This window comes from Capsicum annuum, chromosome 3 (genome assembly GCF_002878395.1).
Source record: "Capsicum annuum cultivar UCD-10X-F1 chromosome 3, UCD10Xv1.1, whole genome shotgun sequence".
In the NCBI taxonomy this organism is placed as follows: domain Eukaryota; kingdom Viridiplantae; phylum Streptophyta; class Magnoliopsida; order Solanales; family Solanaceae; genus Capsicum; species Capsicum annuum.
Window position 1 is genome coordinate 198413415 of NC_061113.1, and position 14302 is coordinate 198427716.

The 14302-nt window shown below is 38.9% G+C and overlaps 1 pseudogene; it reads left to right on the forward strand.

Annotated features, from left to right (window-relative positions):
* Positions 1-13442, forward strand: part of LOC124896783 — a 40144-nt pseudogene extending 26702 nt beyond the window's left edge.
* Positions 13443-14302: the final 860 nt, after the last annotated feature.

Genomic DNA, 14302 nt, shown 5'->3' on the forward strand with positions numbered 1-14302 from the left:
TTTACACTTAGACAGTATGATTTATAGATAGAACATTGGTGTATCTTTTAGAACTAAATGTTATGACTCACTAGATTTATAAAGTATGATTTGTTATTCATGATTGCAGATTTCAGTATTTCACATATTTTGTCTTGTGTAAGACATTTACATTTAGCATGCATTGTCTTACAAATTATGATAATGAGATAATGTTTTACTTATTTATTCACCCTTATATAATCAGTACATCCTCAAAATATTAATCCACATATACGTCTATGTGCTACATTATCTCATAATGTAAGTTCAGGTGCTCAATATCAGCAGTATAAGTAGTTTGAGCATCTCCATCTATATTCAATAGTTGGTGAGTTCTTATAGTTTAGGGACTTATTTATTTAGATTTTGTAGCTTATTAGTCTATATGATTTAGTATTTAATTTTAGACAGTTTGAGTTAGCTGGGGGTCTATCCCAGAGACTCTCTAGTTATTAGTAGTAGAGGCTTATCAGACTGCTGATTTGAGTCAGACTTATAGTATTTGGTTTCCAGAGATTATATTCAGATTATTCTTAGCTATTTCAGACAGTTTCTGCATTCAGTATGACTTTTATGTCTATATTTTCACCATTATGATATTTTGACTTAGTATAAGGCAGACAGGGTTAGCTTAAGGCTACTCGTAGTCTTGAGCACTGTGTGACATCTCGAGACCAATTTTCATAGTGCTTCAAACTTATTATTAAAGCCTAAGGTTTATTAGGGTCCTAGGGAGTCAGACAAGCCGCGTTACGTAGAGTCTTGATCTTAGGTGTGAAGCGTACCATATTTATGAGCAAGAGGCTAGGGATTTTCTTAAGAAATCATCTCTTTTTATATGATCTATCATGCTTATAGTATCTCTATATGTTTTTAACTCATATTTTTATGTGATAGTTGAATATGCCTCCTCGTTGAGCTAATGCCTGCAGAAATAATAACCAGTTACCCCAGCCCACCGATCCTCTGAATGAGAATGTATCCCATGCTGAGTTTAGGGCTACCTTTCAGGCATTAGCCCAGGCAGTGACTGCTAATGTTCAGGGAAACATTAAACTGCAGTCCCACTTTAGCAGAATAGTAATTTAGCAGCAACCAAAATCAAAGATTTCATGAGAATCAATCCGCCAAAGTTTTTTAGGTTGAAACTAGGTGAGGACCCTCAGCTTTATTTAGATAAGGTAAACAAGATCACCTAGAATATGTATATTTCTGAAGAGGAGAGTGAAGAGTTAGCATCCTATAGGTTGAAGGATGTAGCATATGATTGGGTAGTTATGTGAAAGAAAGGTAGAGGTGAAAATGCAGCTCCTATACATTGGCTGGTGTTTCAGGATGCTTTTCTAGATAGGTTTTTTACATGTGAAATAAGAGAAGCTAAGATAAAGGAGTTTGTGAACCTGAGGTAGCGCACTATAACAGTGAAAGAGTACTGCCTTAAGTTCAAACAGTTGTCTAAGTATGCCGCCGATATGATGGTTAATCCTAGAGAAAGTATGGGTAAGTTTGTTATTGGAGTGTCTAGCTTGGTAGTCAAAGAGTGTAGGACTGTCATGCTTATTGGAGACATGGATCTTACTAGATTGATGATTCACGCTCAACAGATTAAGTTAGAGAAGTTAAAAGGAAGAGAGAGGAAATAAGAAAGCTAGAATAGGGAAGTTTGAGTATGACCAGACTAGATCTCATGGGGGAAATTAGTCAGAGTTTCAGAATCTTTCATCGATGCGAACTCCATCTTCAGCTAGTGCTCCTACTCCTAGATCTAGATGGGAGTACTGGCTTAACTCCTCTATGTCCAGATCTCAAAATAGTGTGAGTGTAAGACCAAGTTATTCTCTATGTACTAAGTATGGCAACAATCATCTGAGAGAGTGCCTGGCTGGACATAACGGTTGTTATGTCTATAGTATGTTAGGTCATAAAGAGTGTCAGCATGCTAAGTAGGGAAATAGAGATGTTCAGCCTCAGTCTCAGGCTACTAGTGTACCAGCTCCTCTAGGTCGCCCATTTCCTCCTCAGGGTGCATCATTCAGTACTGGTGGTAGTCACCACCAGAATTAATTTTATGCTTTACCATATTATCAGGAGCAGGAGGATTCACCAGATGTTGTTACTAGTATGTTTTGTGTCTTTCATCTTGAAGTCTATGTGTTGTTTGACCCTGGGTTGACTTTTTCTTATGTCACCCCATTATTTGTAGTTAATTTTAAAATAAGTCCTAAAAAGATCCCAGAGCCCTTCTTGGTTTCTACTCTAGTAGGTGAGTCAATTGTTGCCAAACAGATCTATAGAAAGTGTCATATCACTGTCCTTCATAAAATCATGTTAGCAGATCTAATAGAGTTAAATATGGTTGACTTTGATCTTATTCTTGGTGTGGATTGGCTCCATTCCTATTATGCATCCATAGATTGTCGCACCCGAGTGGTGAAGTTTTAGTTTCCAGATAAGCCAGTCTTTGAATGGAAAGGTAATTCTATATCTCCCAAGAGTCATTTCTTATCTTATCTTAAAGACAGAAAGTTGAATTCTAAAGTGTGCATCTACAACCTAGTTTGGGTCAAAGACACTAAGTCTGAGACTCCAATAGTTCAGTTAGTAAGTGTAGTCAATGAGCTTCCTGATGTTTTTCTCGAAGATGTGTTAAGGGTACCTCTCGATAGGGAATTAGAATTCAAGATTGACCTTCTCCTAGATACTCAGCCTATTTTTATTCCTTCTTACCGTATGGTTTATACTAAGCTTAAAGAGTTAAAAGAGTACCCTAAATATCTCTCCATAGGGCGCTCCCATCCTATTCGTGCGAAAGAGAGATGGTTCTTTGCGTTTGTGCATAAACTATTGCCAGCTAAATAAAGTTATAGTCAAAAACAAATATCTTCTTCCTAGAATTAATGACTTATTTGATCAACTCCAAGATGCAAGTTATTTTTTAAAGATAGACCTTAGATCCGGCTATCATCAGGGAATGTGATATTCCAAAGATAGCTTTTTGAACTCGTTATGGTCATTTTGACTTTCTAGTCATGTCCTTCAGGCTAACCAATACCCCAAAAACCTCCATGGACTTTATGAACAGAGTGTTCAAATAGTATCTAGACGTATTTGTCATAGTCTTTCTCGATGATATTCTTGTTTACTCTTGTAGTGATGATGATATTGCAGGCCATCTTAGAATTGTGTTGCAAACTATTAGAGATCACCAGTTGTTCTCCAAATTAAACAAATATGAATTTTGGCTAAGGTCAGTAGATTTTCTTGGTCATATTATTTCAAGTAAGGGTATTAGAGTTGATCTCCAAAAGACGGAAGCCATAAGAAATTGTTCTAGACCTATTTCTCCGTCAGAAATTAGGAGTTTCTTGGGTTTAGCTAGCTATTACAAAATTTTTGTTGAGGGTTTATCATCTATTGCGTCTCCAATGTCTAGATTGACCAAAAAGAAAGTTATGTTTCACTGGTTCTATTCCTGCGAGAAGAGTTTTCAAGAGTTGAAAACTCGACTCACTTTATCTCTAGTTTTAGCATTACCTAATGGTACAGATGGTTTTGTGGTGTATTATGATTTCTCTAGAGTTGGTTTAGGTTGTGTTTCAATGTAGAGAGGTAAGTTCAAAGCCTATGCCTCTAGACAACTTAAGCCTCATAAAAAAAACTACCTGGCCTATGATCTTGAATTAGCTGTTATTGTGTTTTCTTTGAAAATCTGGAGGCACTATCTTTATGGGTGCATGTTGATGTGTTCATGGACCACAAAATCTTGCAGTATGTGTTTACTCCAAGAGAGTTGAATCTTTGGCAGAAAAGGTGGTTAGAATTGTTGAAGGAATATGATATGAGTGTGTTGTATCATTCAAGAAAGGCCAATGTAGTGGTAGATGCCCTTAGTAGATTGTCTATAGGCAGTGTTTCTCATGTGGAGAATGATAAGAAGGAGTTAGAATGTTAACTTCATAGGTTATCTAGGTTAGGTGTGAGATTGGTTGATTCAGCTGAAGGGAATGTTTGGGTTCAAAGTAGTTCCGAATCTTCTTTGGTTTCGAAAGTGAAAGAGAAGTAAGTAAGGATTCTAGTTTGGTCAAACTAAAAGAGTCAGTTAGAGACCAAAAGGTAGAGGTTTTCTACAAAGGGGAATATGGTGTGTTGAGGTACCAGAGTAGATTGTGTGTGCTATATGTTGATGATTTGAGGCAGCAGATTATGGTGGAAGTGCATGGTGCGCGTTATTCCATTAATCCAGGTACTACAAAGATGTACCATGACTTATAGGAAATCTATTGATGGAGTGGTATAAAGAAAGATATTACAGAGTTTGTAGCCAAGTGTCCAAATTGTCAACAGGTTAAGGTGGAGCACTAAAGACCTGGTGGTATATTGCAAGAGTTTGATATCCCCACTTGGAAATGAGAAGAGGTAAATATGGATTGTGTGACTAGTTTACCCCATTCGCGTCGTTAGCATGATTCAATTTAGGTTATTGCAGACAGATTGACTAAGTCAGAGCATTTCTTGCCAGTTCACACGTCCTACACAACTCAAGACTATGCTAAGTTGTATATCAAAGAGCTAGTAAGATTGCATGGAGTTCCGTTGTGCATCATCTCAGATAGGGGTACTCAATTTACCTCTCCATTTTGGAAAGCCTTTCAAAAGGGTCTTGGTACCCAAGTTCATCTTAGTTCAGCTTTTCATAAACAAAAACATGTCCAGGCAAAGAGGGTCATTCAGACTCTAGAGGACATTTTTAGGGCATGCGTTCTTGGTTTCAAAGGTAGTTGGGATGAGCATTTATCGTTTATTTAGTTCGCTTATAATAATAGTTATCATGCTAGTATTCAGATGGCTCCGTTTGAAGATCTTTATGGGCGGAAATATAGATCGCCAATTGGCTGGTTCAAAATTGGTAAGGCCACTTTGATTAGGCCAGACATGGTGTTTGAGGCCATGGAGAAAGTTCAGTTGATTCGAGAGATATTGAAAATAGCCCAGAGTCATCAGAAATCTTATGTAAATGTAAGAAGAAGAGCTCTTGAGTTCGAGATTAATGATCTTGTGTATTTGAAAGTTTCACCCATGAAAGGGGTGAAGAGATTTGACAAAAAGGGGAAGCTTAGTCCCCGGTATGTAGTAACCTTCCGAATTTTGAGTCGTGTTAGGAAGATAACGTATGAGATTGATCTACCCGCAGATTTATCTTTAGTTCATCCAATATTCCATGTGCCCTTGTTGAAAAAGTGCATGATGATTCAGCCGTTATAGTTCCTCTAGAAAGTACATATATTTAGAATAGCCTCTCATATGAAGAAGTTCCAATAGAGATTCTGGATAATCAGATTCGTAGACTAAGGAACAAAGAAGCTCCCTTGGTCAAAGTTCTGTGGAAAAATTAGTCCGTTGAGGGTGCTATTTGGGAAGCGGAAGTAGATATGCGTACCAAGTATCCTTATCTCTTCTCCATGAACTCAGATTCAGCTGAACGTAATAGTCCTCCTTTATTCAGTTCTTTTCGAGTCTCAGATTCCGCTATATAGATATTTTCATGTCAACTCATGCACTCGCATATCAGTTCAATAGCATATTACGTTTGAGATTCAGTCATATAGCTTAACTTTACTCCTAGAATGTTAAGGGCTAACTTCAAATATAAATAACCTTTGTTATGTATAGAATTTTTCAGATTTAGACCCTCCATTATATAGAAAATTGAATAATCTTTCCATCAATACCAATTTCACTCAAATCCAATACTCGGTTTATAAGTTATGGCATTTTTAGTAAAGCAATACGCCATCTGGTAAAACACCGCGTCGCAGTGAAGGATAAATTCCCAATCATAAATTCCAGTGGCCCTCCGCAATAGCTCCACATCACGGAGAAGCCTTATTTCTCATTTTTCCATTACCAATGGATCACCGCGATGGTGGCGTGTTGCGGTGATGGCCCAAATGCCAAATCATTAGAGCATCACGATAGCTCTGTGTCACGGAGAAATTCCAGGTCACGGTTGTCTAATTCCAGTAAGCCACCACGATAGTGGCACGTTGCGGTGGCATGCCAGTTCAAAAAAATTTTATTGTTCCTAGCTCTGACTAAAACTTTTAAAGGGCACTTTGGTCAATTCCCAAGGCCCCAATTCATCTAAAGCAAGGAATTAAAGTCTATTCTAAACACTTTATGCTTATTTTCATCCATTCTCTCTAAAAGAAAAACCCTAGAGCTCAAAGCTTCCTCTCCAAGAAATCAAAATCCTCTACTGTTTCCCCAAGAAAGCTCCAAATTGAGGTTTCCTAGGACAAGATAATCAAGAACTCATCTTCAAGAACTCAAATAGGAATCAATAAATCAAGTTTCTTTATCTAATCATCAATTAAGATATGTGGAGTCTATGAACAAGGATCTTTTTCCATCCTTGTGCCCAAAACCAACTATTAATTACAAGTTCATATGATTTTGAATGAATATTCATGAGATTTGAATTAGGGTTCAAACCCATTATTGCTATTTGCAAGATTATGAGATTTCAAGTGTTTTAGAAGATAAATTGTATGTCTATTTTTATATTTTCATGCCTATTGCTGTAATTTCAAGATTTTGAGATGAATTATCATTGTTTTCATTATCAAGCATGACTGTTATGATGTTTTAACATGTATTTGATGCATGATTTATGATGTTGGGCGTATTTATATGTCTAAGCACCATAATTTACCCATGTTTTAGCTAAGTTTTGAGGATAAAATACATAATTCTTGCACTTTTAGTCTATTTTCAATTAAGTGAGCTGACCTATGTGATTAGCATGCTTTTCAGGTACTAATGAGGAAGATTTCAGCACTTTGGGGACCTTTGGACAGCAAAGGAAAACTTCACATAAAAGGGAAGGCAGCTTTTGGACTGAATGTGATGCATGGGAACTTTTTCCCGGGCAAACTCAGTATTTTTAAATAGTTAAGGATGCAGTAGCAATTTATTAGAGAAGGATGTTATTAAAAGCATTATTGCTGAATTTTTAGGCATTATTCATTATTCAGATTCTGGATTATTTTTAAACCAGAGAAAACGGCTTAGTTGAGCAACGGAGAGAGGGAAACACGTTTCTCTATTAATTTCGCTAGTCATCTTCATCACCAAGATCATTCTAAGTTTTGGTATGATGAATATTTCTATGTTGATCTCCATTTTATTCATGAGTAGCTAAGTTATTTGTTAGGATTATGGAAACCTTGTAGTATACTCTCTATTGCTATGGGTTTGTGAATTTATGATGTGTAATCCACTTATATCATTACTCTCTTCATTTTAATTGAATTCTCGTGGTTTCAAACATAGGGAATGCGCCATTATAGCAATAACTTGTTCAATAGAAAAGTTACTGTTTGGAAAAGAGAGTGTGACAAGAAAATAGGGTTTCCAACCTCTATTTACACGTTAATGCCCTAGCAGGATTAACTTCTTGGAGAGTTCGTACGATTGGTTGTACACTTTTGATTCGAGACAACTAAGGTGAATAAATCCTTGATGGTTGAAAAACACTTGGATTTAGAACTAGAATACGTCTCTCTATAAGTGTATGCAAGTATAAAATCCGTATTACTCATAGTTCATAGAGAAGTAGAAGCTACAAGGTAGACATAACCCTAACTTGTCCTTCTCTGTGATCAAATATAATTACACATATCATCTCATAGTTACACTGATAATATTATTATGCACTTAAACCAAACCCCCTTATCTTGGAATCTTCGACCAACAGTCTAATAATAATCGCAATACTTAGTAATCATAGTATTTCCTGTGGGATTCGACACCCAACCCAGTTGGGTTCTATATTTGACAGCGACCGCTTACACTTTCTAACGAGAGTTGTAATTTGGGCATATCAAATTTTGGCGCCATTTCCAGGGAATACGGTTGTCAACTAAGTTTGTGATAGTTAATAGACCCTTTGGTCAAAGATTCTCAAATTTTACTTTTTATTTGTTGTTTTTGTTTTGTTCAGGTTTAGTGGAGTGCATGCCAAATACACGAAGTTCTGGTCAGCCATTATTACCTATAAATCCTGAAGAACATCTTATTGGCAGAATGGATACATAACGAGACCTTGAAAGGATAGCTACTCAACAGGAGCAGGCTAGATTAGCTGCATTAGTAGCTGCGCAGGTAAATCAACAGAATGCTGATAACCCAGGTCGGGTACCAAATCTTGATAATGAGGACCTGGGTGATGATGAGTTATTAAATCCAAGGCGTGTAGATGATGTGGTTGCACCAGTGAATAAGAATGTCAACAGAGATCGTCAAGCTAGAATGAGACCAGAATGTCGAGCTGTGCAAGTCACTTTTGATGATGATGATGATGACTTGGATGGGGCTGAGCCACGGGGGCTATTATTCCTCCGCCCTTGGCACCCGGAGCCAAGTTCAATATCACTAGCACCATGATCCAGCTATTGCAACTCAAAGGATTATTTGGTGGACTTGCAGGCGACGATTCGAATATGCATCTGATTAATTTTATCTCAATATACAAATTATTTGACAATCCAGGGGTTGGACAGAATGCAATCTGGCTGTGCTTATTTCCATTGTCTCTATCTGGAGAGGCAACTCTATGGTTAAATGGGCTAACTCCTGACTCTATTACCAATTGGAGACAACTGAAAGAAGCTTTCCTAGAAAGATTCTTTCCACCATCCAAGAGAGCACAATTAAGAGATGAGATAGGCAATTTCAGATAGCTTCCAACTGAAGCTCTCCACAAGACATTGGAGAGGTTCAAGAAGAAGCTTATGCGGTGCCCAAATCATTAGATGACCAATGTCCACTTGATAGAAATATTATATAGGGCTTTGAACTCGGTGACTAAGCCAGTGGTAGATAGTGTTGCGGGTGGGTCATTCATGGATCTTACTTTTATTGAGGCATGTGATATGCTTGATCGTATGACAAAGCAAAGTAGAGCTTGGCATACCAGGGATTTTGAGGTAGCAAGCTCTACTGTATCTATTGGCATGACTGCAGAACAGAGGCGAAGAGAAGAGAAACGTGACAAGGATATGGCTCATATGAAAACGCAGATGGACCTTCTTAGCAAGCATTTATTATCAGGGAAGACAGAAAAGGTCAAGGCTGTTGTATCACAGGGAAGAGATGACTCCTATTCTAAGGAGGAAGCAAATTACTTGAATAATCAGGGGGTTTTCAAGGCAATGTCCAAGGAAACCAAGGTCGGAACTATTATGAAAAATCTGGATACAAAGACTGAGACCAAGGGAATTGGAAGAATAAAAATGACAAGAGCGGTTTGTATGTCCCTCCTGGAAATCGTGAAGCAGCTGCACCTAGCTCTAGGAAGATATCCATGGAGTACATGATGACTAAGCTGTTGAAAGGAGTGGAGGCAACCAACACGGGAGTAACTGAGGTAAAAAATAATTTGTCCTCAATAAATCAGTTGGTTGACTCGTATTCCACTTCAATAAAACAGCTGGAACAACAAATGAGTCAACTATCAGCGGCATTCAATCAAAGAAAAGTTGGCACTTTACCGAGTGACACCGTCCAAAATCCAAGAAAAGATGGATCATGTTTGGCTATTACAACCAGGAGTGGTAAGGTATTGGAAAATCCATCCAAGGGAAAGCCTATGGTTGATAGTACAGAAGAGAATGTTATTAAAACAGATTGTGATGATTCTGTAGAATTTGAAGATTAGAATGAGAACGTTCATGATACTACACCTAGATGCCAGCAGTCTGAAGATTGATAATAGAAAGCACAATAAAAAGGAAGTAGTGGAGAAAACTCTTCTAAATCCACCACCACCTTTTCCTCAGAGACTGAAGAAAAAGGCTGATGACACCAGGTTCAGTAAATTCATGACCATGCTGAAGCAGCTGACTATTAATGTGCCTTTGGTGGAGGCACTGGAGCAAATGCCAGGGTATGCCAAATTCATGAAGAACCTTTTGACAAAGAAAAGGGCAGCGAGCTATGAACTGGCAGATAATTTTCATCATTGCAGTGCAATTGCCATGAGGTCTTTGGTACAGAAGAAGGCAGATCCGGGTGCTTTCACTATTTCTTGCATGGTTGGATCTTTAGATTTTGCCAAGGCTTTATGTGATTTGGGGGCTAGCATTAATTTGATGCCACTAGCCATCTATAGATAGTTGGGGTTGGGCGATCCTACACCAACCAACATGTGGCTTGTAATGGCAGATAGGTCGGTAAAACGACCTGTTGGTATCTTGTATGATGTATTAGTGAAGGTTTCTACCTTTATTTTTCCTACAGACTTTGTTATTTTGGATTGCGAGGTAGATTTTGAGGTGCCCATAACCTTGGGTCGACCTTTTCTCACAACAGGAAGTGTGCTTATTGATTTACGAGCAAATGAGCTTTTATTTTGGATGAATGACGAAGTAGTACGTTTTGATGTATACAAATTAATGAAGCAGCCCAAAGATATGAATGTGTTCTCTATAGTTGATGTTTTTTATGAGGATGAGAAGGAATTATCTTTGGAGAAGCATCTTACTGTTGAGCCATTGGCTGCTGTGCTTTTGAACTTTGAGCGTGAGAATGTTGAAGAGTACGAAGAAACTATCTGTGCTCTGACAGGAATGGGGTCGTATTCATATGCCCCTAAGAAGCTGGACCTTAACCTTAAGAATCGACCTTCACCACCGGCGAAGCCATCCATTGAAGAGCCACTGGTGCTAAAATTGAAAGAGCTACCCAGTCATCTAAGGTATGCGTTCTTGGGTAGTGGAAATACACTGCCGATTATTGTTGCTGTTGATTTAAGTGAACAACAAGTAAAGGCTCTCATCTCTGTTCTGAAGAGGTACAAGAGAGCTATTGGTTGGACTATTGCTGATATAATTGGTATCCCTCCTGGCATGTGTATGCACAAGATTCAGCTAGAGGAAGATTGCGTACCCACTATTGAGCATCAGCATAGTATGAATCCACCTATGCAAGAGGTGGTGAAGAAAAAAATCATAAAGTGGTTAGATGCAGGGGTGGTGTATCCAATCTCAGACAGTAAATAGGTGAGTCCTGTACAATGTGTGCCCAGGAAAGGGGGCATGACAGTAGTAGCAAACGAGAAGAATGAGCTAATCCCACTCAGTCCTGTCGCAGGGTGAAGGGTGTGCATGGATTATCGGAAGCTAAATTCGTGGACGTTAAAGGATCACTTCCCAATGCCATTCATGGATCAAATGCTTGATCGATTGGCAGGGAAGGGATGGTTCTGTTTCTTAGATGGTTATTCCGGATATAATCAGATTTGCATTGCTCCTGAAGATCAGGAGAAGACCACTTTTACATACCCATATGGTACTTTGCATTCAAACGAATGCCATTTGGGCTATGTAATGCACCTGCCACTTTTCAGCGGTATATGATATCCATTTTCTCTGATATGGTTGAAGACACTTTGGAGGTGTTTATGGATGACTTTTCGGTTGTAGGTGGTTCATTTGAGTCATGCTTGGCAAATCTGAGTATGGCTTTGCAGCGATGTGTGGAATTCAATCTGGTACTAAATTGGGAGAAGTGCCATTTTATGGTCAAAAAAGGCATTGTTCTCGGGCATAAAGTCTCTGAAAAGGGAATTGAAGTTGATCGAGCCAAGATTGAAGTTATCAAGAAACTACCACCTCCAATTTCTGTGAAGGGGTTCGTAGTTTTCTCGGTTATGCTGGTTTTTATCGGAGGTTTATTAAAGACTTCTCCAAGATTGCAAACCCATTATGCAAACTTTTGGAGAAGGAAGCAAAGTTCCATTTTGGTGAAGATTGCTTAAAGGCATTTGAATGCCTCAAAGGAAAGCTAGTTAAAGCCCCTATAATTGTAGCACCCGATTGGTCTCTACCTTTTGAAATTATGTGTGATGCAAGTGGTGTAGCCTTGGGTGCTGTACTTGGTCAGAAAAGAGAAAAGCTATTTCATCCAATCTACTACGCTAGCAAGGCATTGAATGGAGCACAGAAGAACTATACCGTCACTAAATAAGAGCTTCTTACGGTTGTTTATGCTTTCGAAAAGTTCCGTGCTTACTTGTTGGGAACCAAGGTAGTGGTTCATACAGATCATGCGGCTCTAAGATATCTAATGGCAAAGAAGGATGCTAAGCCAAGGCTAATTAGGTGGGTGTTACTGCTTCAAGAATTCGATTTTAAGGTAAAGGATAGAAAAGGTTGTGAAAACCAAGTAGCTGATCATCTATCTAGACTTGAGAGTGAACACACAGTGCAGACCGACCTTGATATTGATGATGCATTCCCCGATGAAGAAATTCTAGAAACTATGGTGTAAAACTTACCGTGGTATGCAGATTTTGCTAACTACGTGGTGAGCGAAGTGATTCCTGAGCATCTCTCCTTTCATCAAAAGAAAAAGTTTATGCATGATGTGAAACATTACTTCTGGGATGAACCTTATCTTTTTCAACGATGTGCTGATGGTATTATTAGGCGGTGCATCCCAGATGTAGAGGTGCCTAGCATACTGGAAGCAAGCCATGCTTCCCAAGTTAGAGGTCACCATGTAGGTGAACGGACGGCCAAGAAAGTACTGCAAGTGGCTACTATTGGCCTTCATTATTCAAGGATGCCTACGATTTTGTAAAAAGATATGATCAGTGTCAGCGGCAAGGTTCTATCTCAAAGCACCATGAGATACCCATGTCTAAAATGCTTGAAGTAGAGTTATTCGATGTTTGGGGTATTGATTTCATGGGCCCATTTGTGAGCTCATTTGGGATGAAATATATCTTAGTTGCTATGGACTATGTATCCAAATAGGTCAAAGTAGTCGCGCTAGCTGATAATGAAGGTAAGAGTGTTGTGGCATTCCTAAAGAGAAATATCTTCTCTCGTTTTGGGGTACCTCGTACCATCTTAAGCGATGGAGGATCACATTTCTGCAATAAGCTGTTCAAAGCCGTATTGACAAAGTATGGGGTTAAGAAACATAAGGTAGCTACACCGTACCACCCATAAACTAGTGGGCAGGTGGAGGTTTCAAATTGGGAAATCAAGTTGATCCTTGCTAAAAATGTGAATGCCAGCAGGAAAGATTGGTCCAGGAAGCTGGATGATGCCTTATGGGCAAATAGGACCGCGTTTAAGACACCAATTGGCATGTCACCATACCAACTAGTTTATGGAAAGGCTTATCACTTGCCAATTGAGCTAGAACATAAAGCAATGTAGGCACTAAAGCAGCTTAACCTGAACTGGGATGATGCTATAAATATGAGATTGGGACAGCTGAACGAGATGGATGAATTCTACCTAAATGCATATGAAAGAGCAGATATTTACAAGGAAAGGATGAAAAAGTACCATGATCGGAGGATTATCCAATGAAACTTTTAGAAAGGCGATTTGGTACTCCTTTTCAACTCCAGACTGAAGCTGTTTCCAGGTAAGTTGAAGTCTAAATGGTCTGGTCCATTCAGAATCAGCTAAGTTTACTCATCTGGAGTAGTGGAGTTAGAAAACAATGATGGTAGTGTCTTTAAGGTGAATGGCCAAAGAGTGAAGCTATATATCGGTCCAACCGACTCGATCAAATGTATAGCCACCATATATCTTGATGAAGTCTGAGTAATCGAGATAACTATGTTGTGCCACGACAATAAATCAAGCGCTACATGGGAGGCAACCCATCATTTTAATCATTTTTGTTTTACTAGGAGTTTGTTTTTGATAAATAAAAATTCAAAAAGAAGAGTAGAGCCACGACCAAAACTAAGGCGCTTGGTGGGAGGTAACCCATCCTTCTAATCATTTTTGTTGTTTTTGATTAAGTGTAGGTGCATGAAGTACAAAGGAGGAGATTAGTCCCAATTTTGATTTGGAAGTGAGTCATGTCAATGGTGGTAAGTCTAGGAATGATGGAACAATACAGGTAAGTGGGAGTGGTCAAATGTGTAAGGTTCAAGTATGATTTGCATGAGAGTCATGCCTCAAATTGTGTAGATTCAACCAAGAGTGTGCCGTTTTTTCAATTGCCTATGCCAACATAGGCGATAGGTTAGGCGCCGCCTATGCCAACATAGGTAATAGGTTAGGCACCTCCTATACCATTGCCTATGCTCACTGCCTCACATAGGCGATAGGCTAGGCGCCGCCTATGCCAACATAGGCAATAGGTTAGGCGCCGCCTATGCCATTGCCTATGCTCACTGCCTCACATAGGCGATAGGCTAGGCGCCGCCTATGCCAACATAGGCAATAGGTTAGGCGCCGCCTATGCCAAC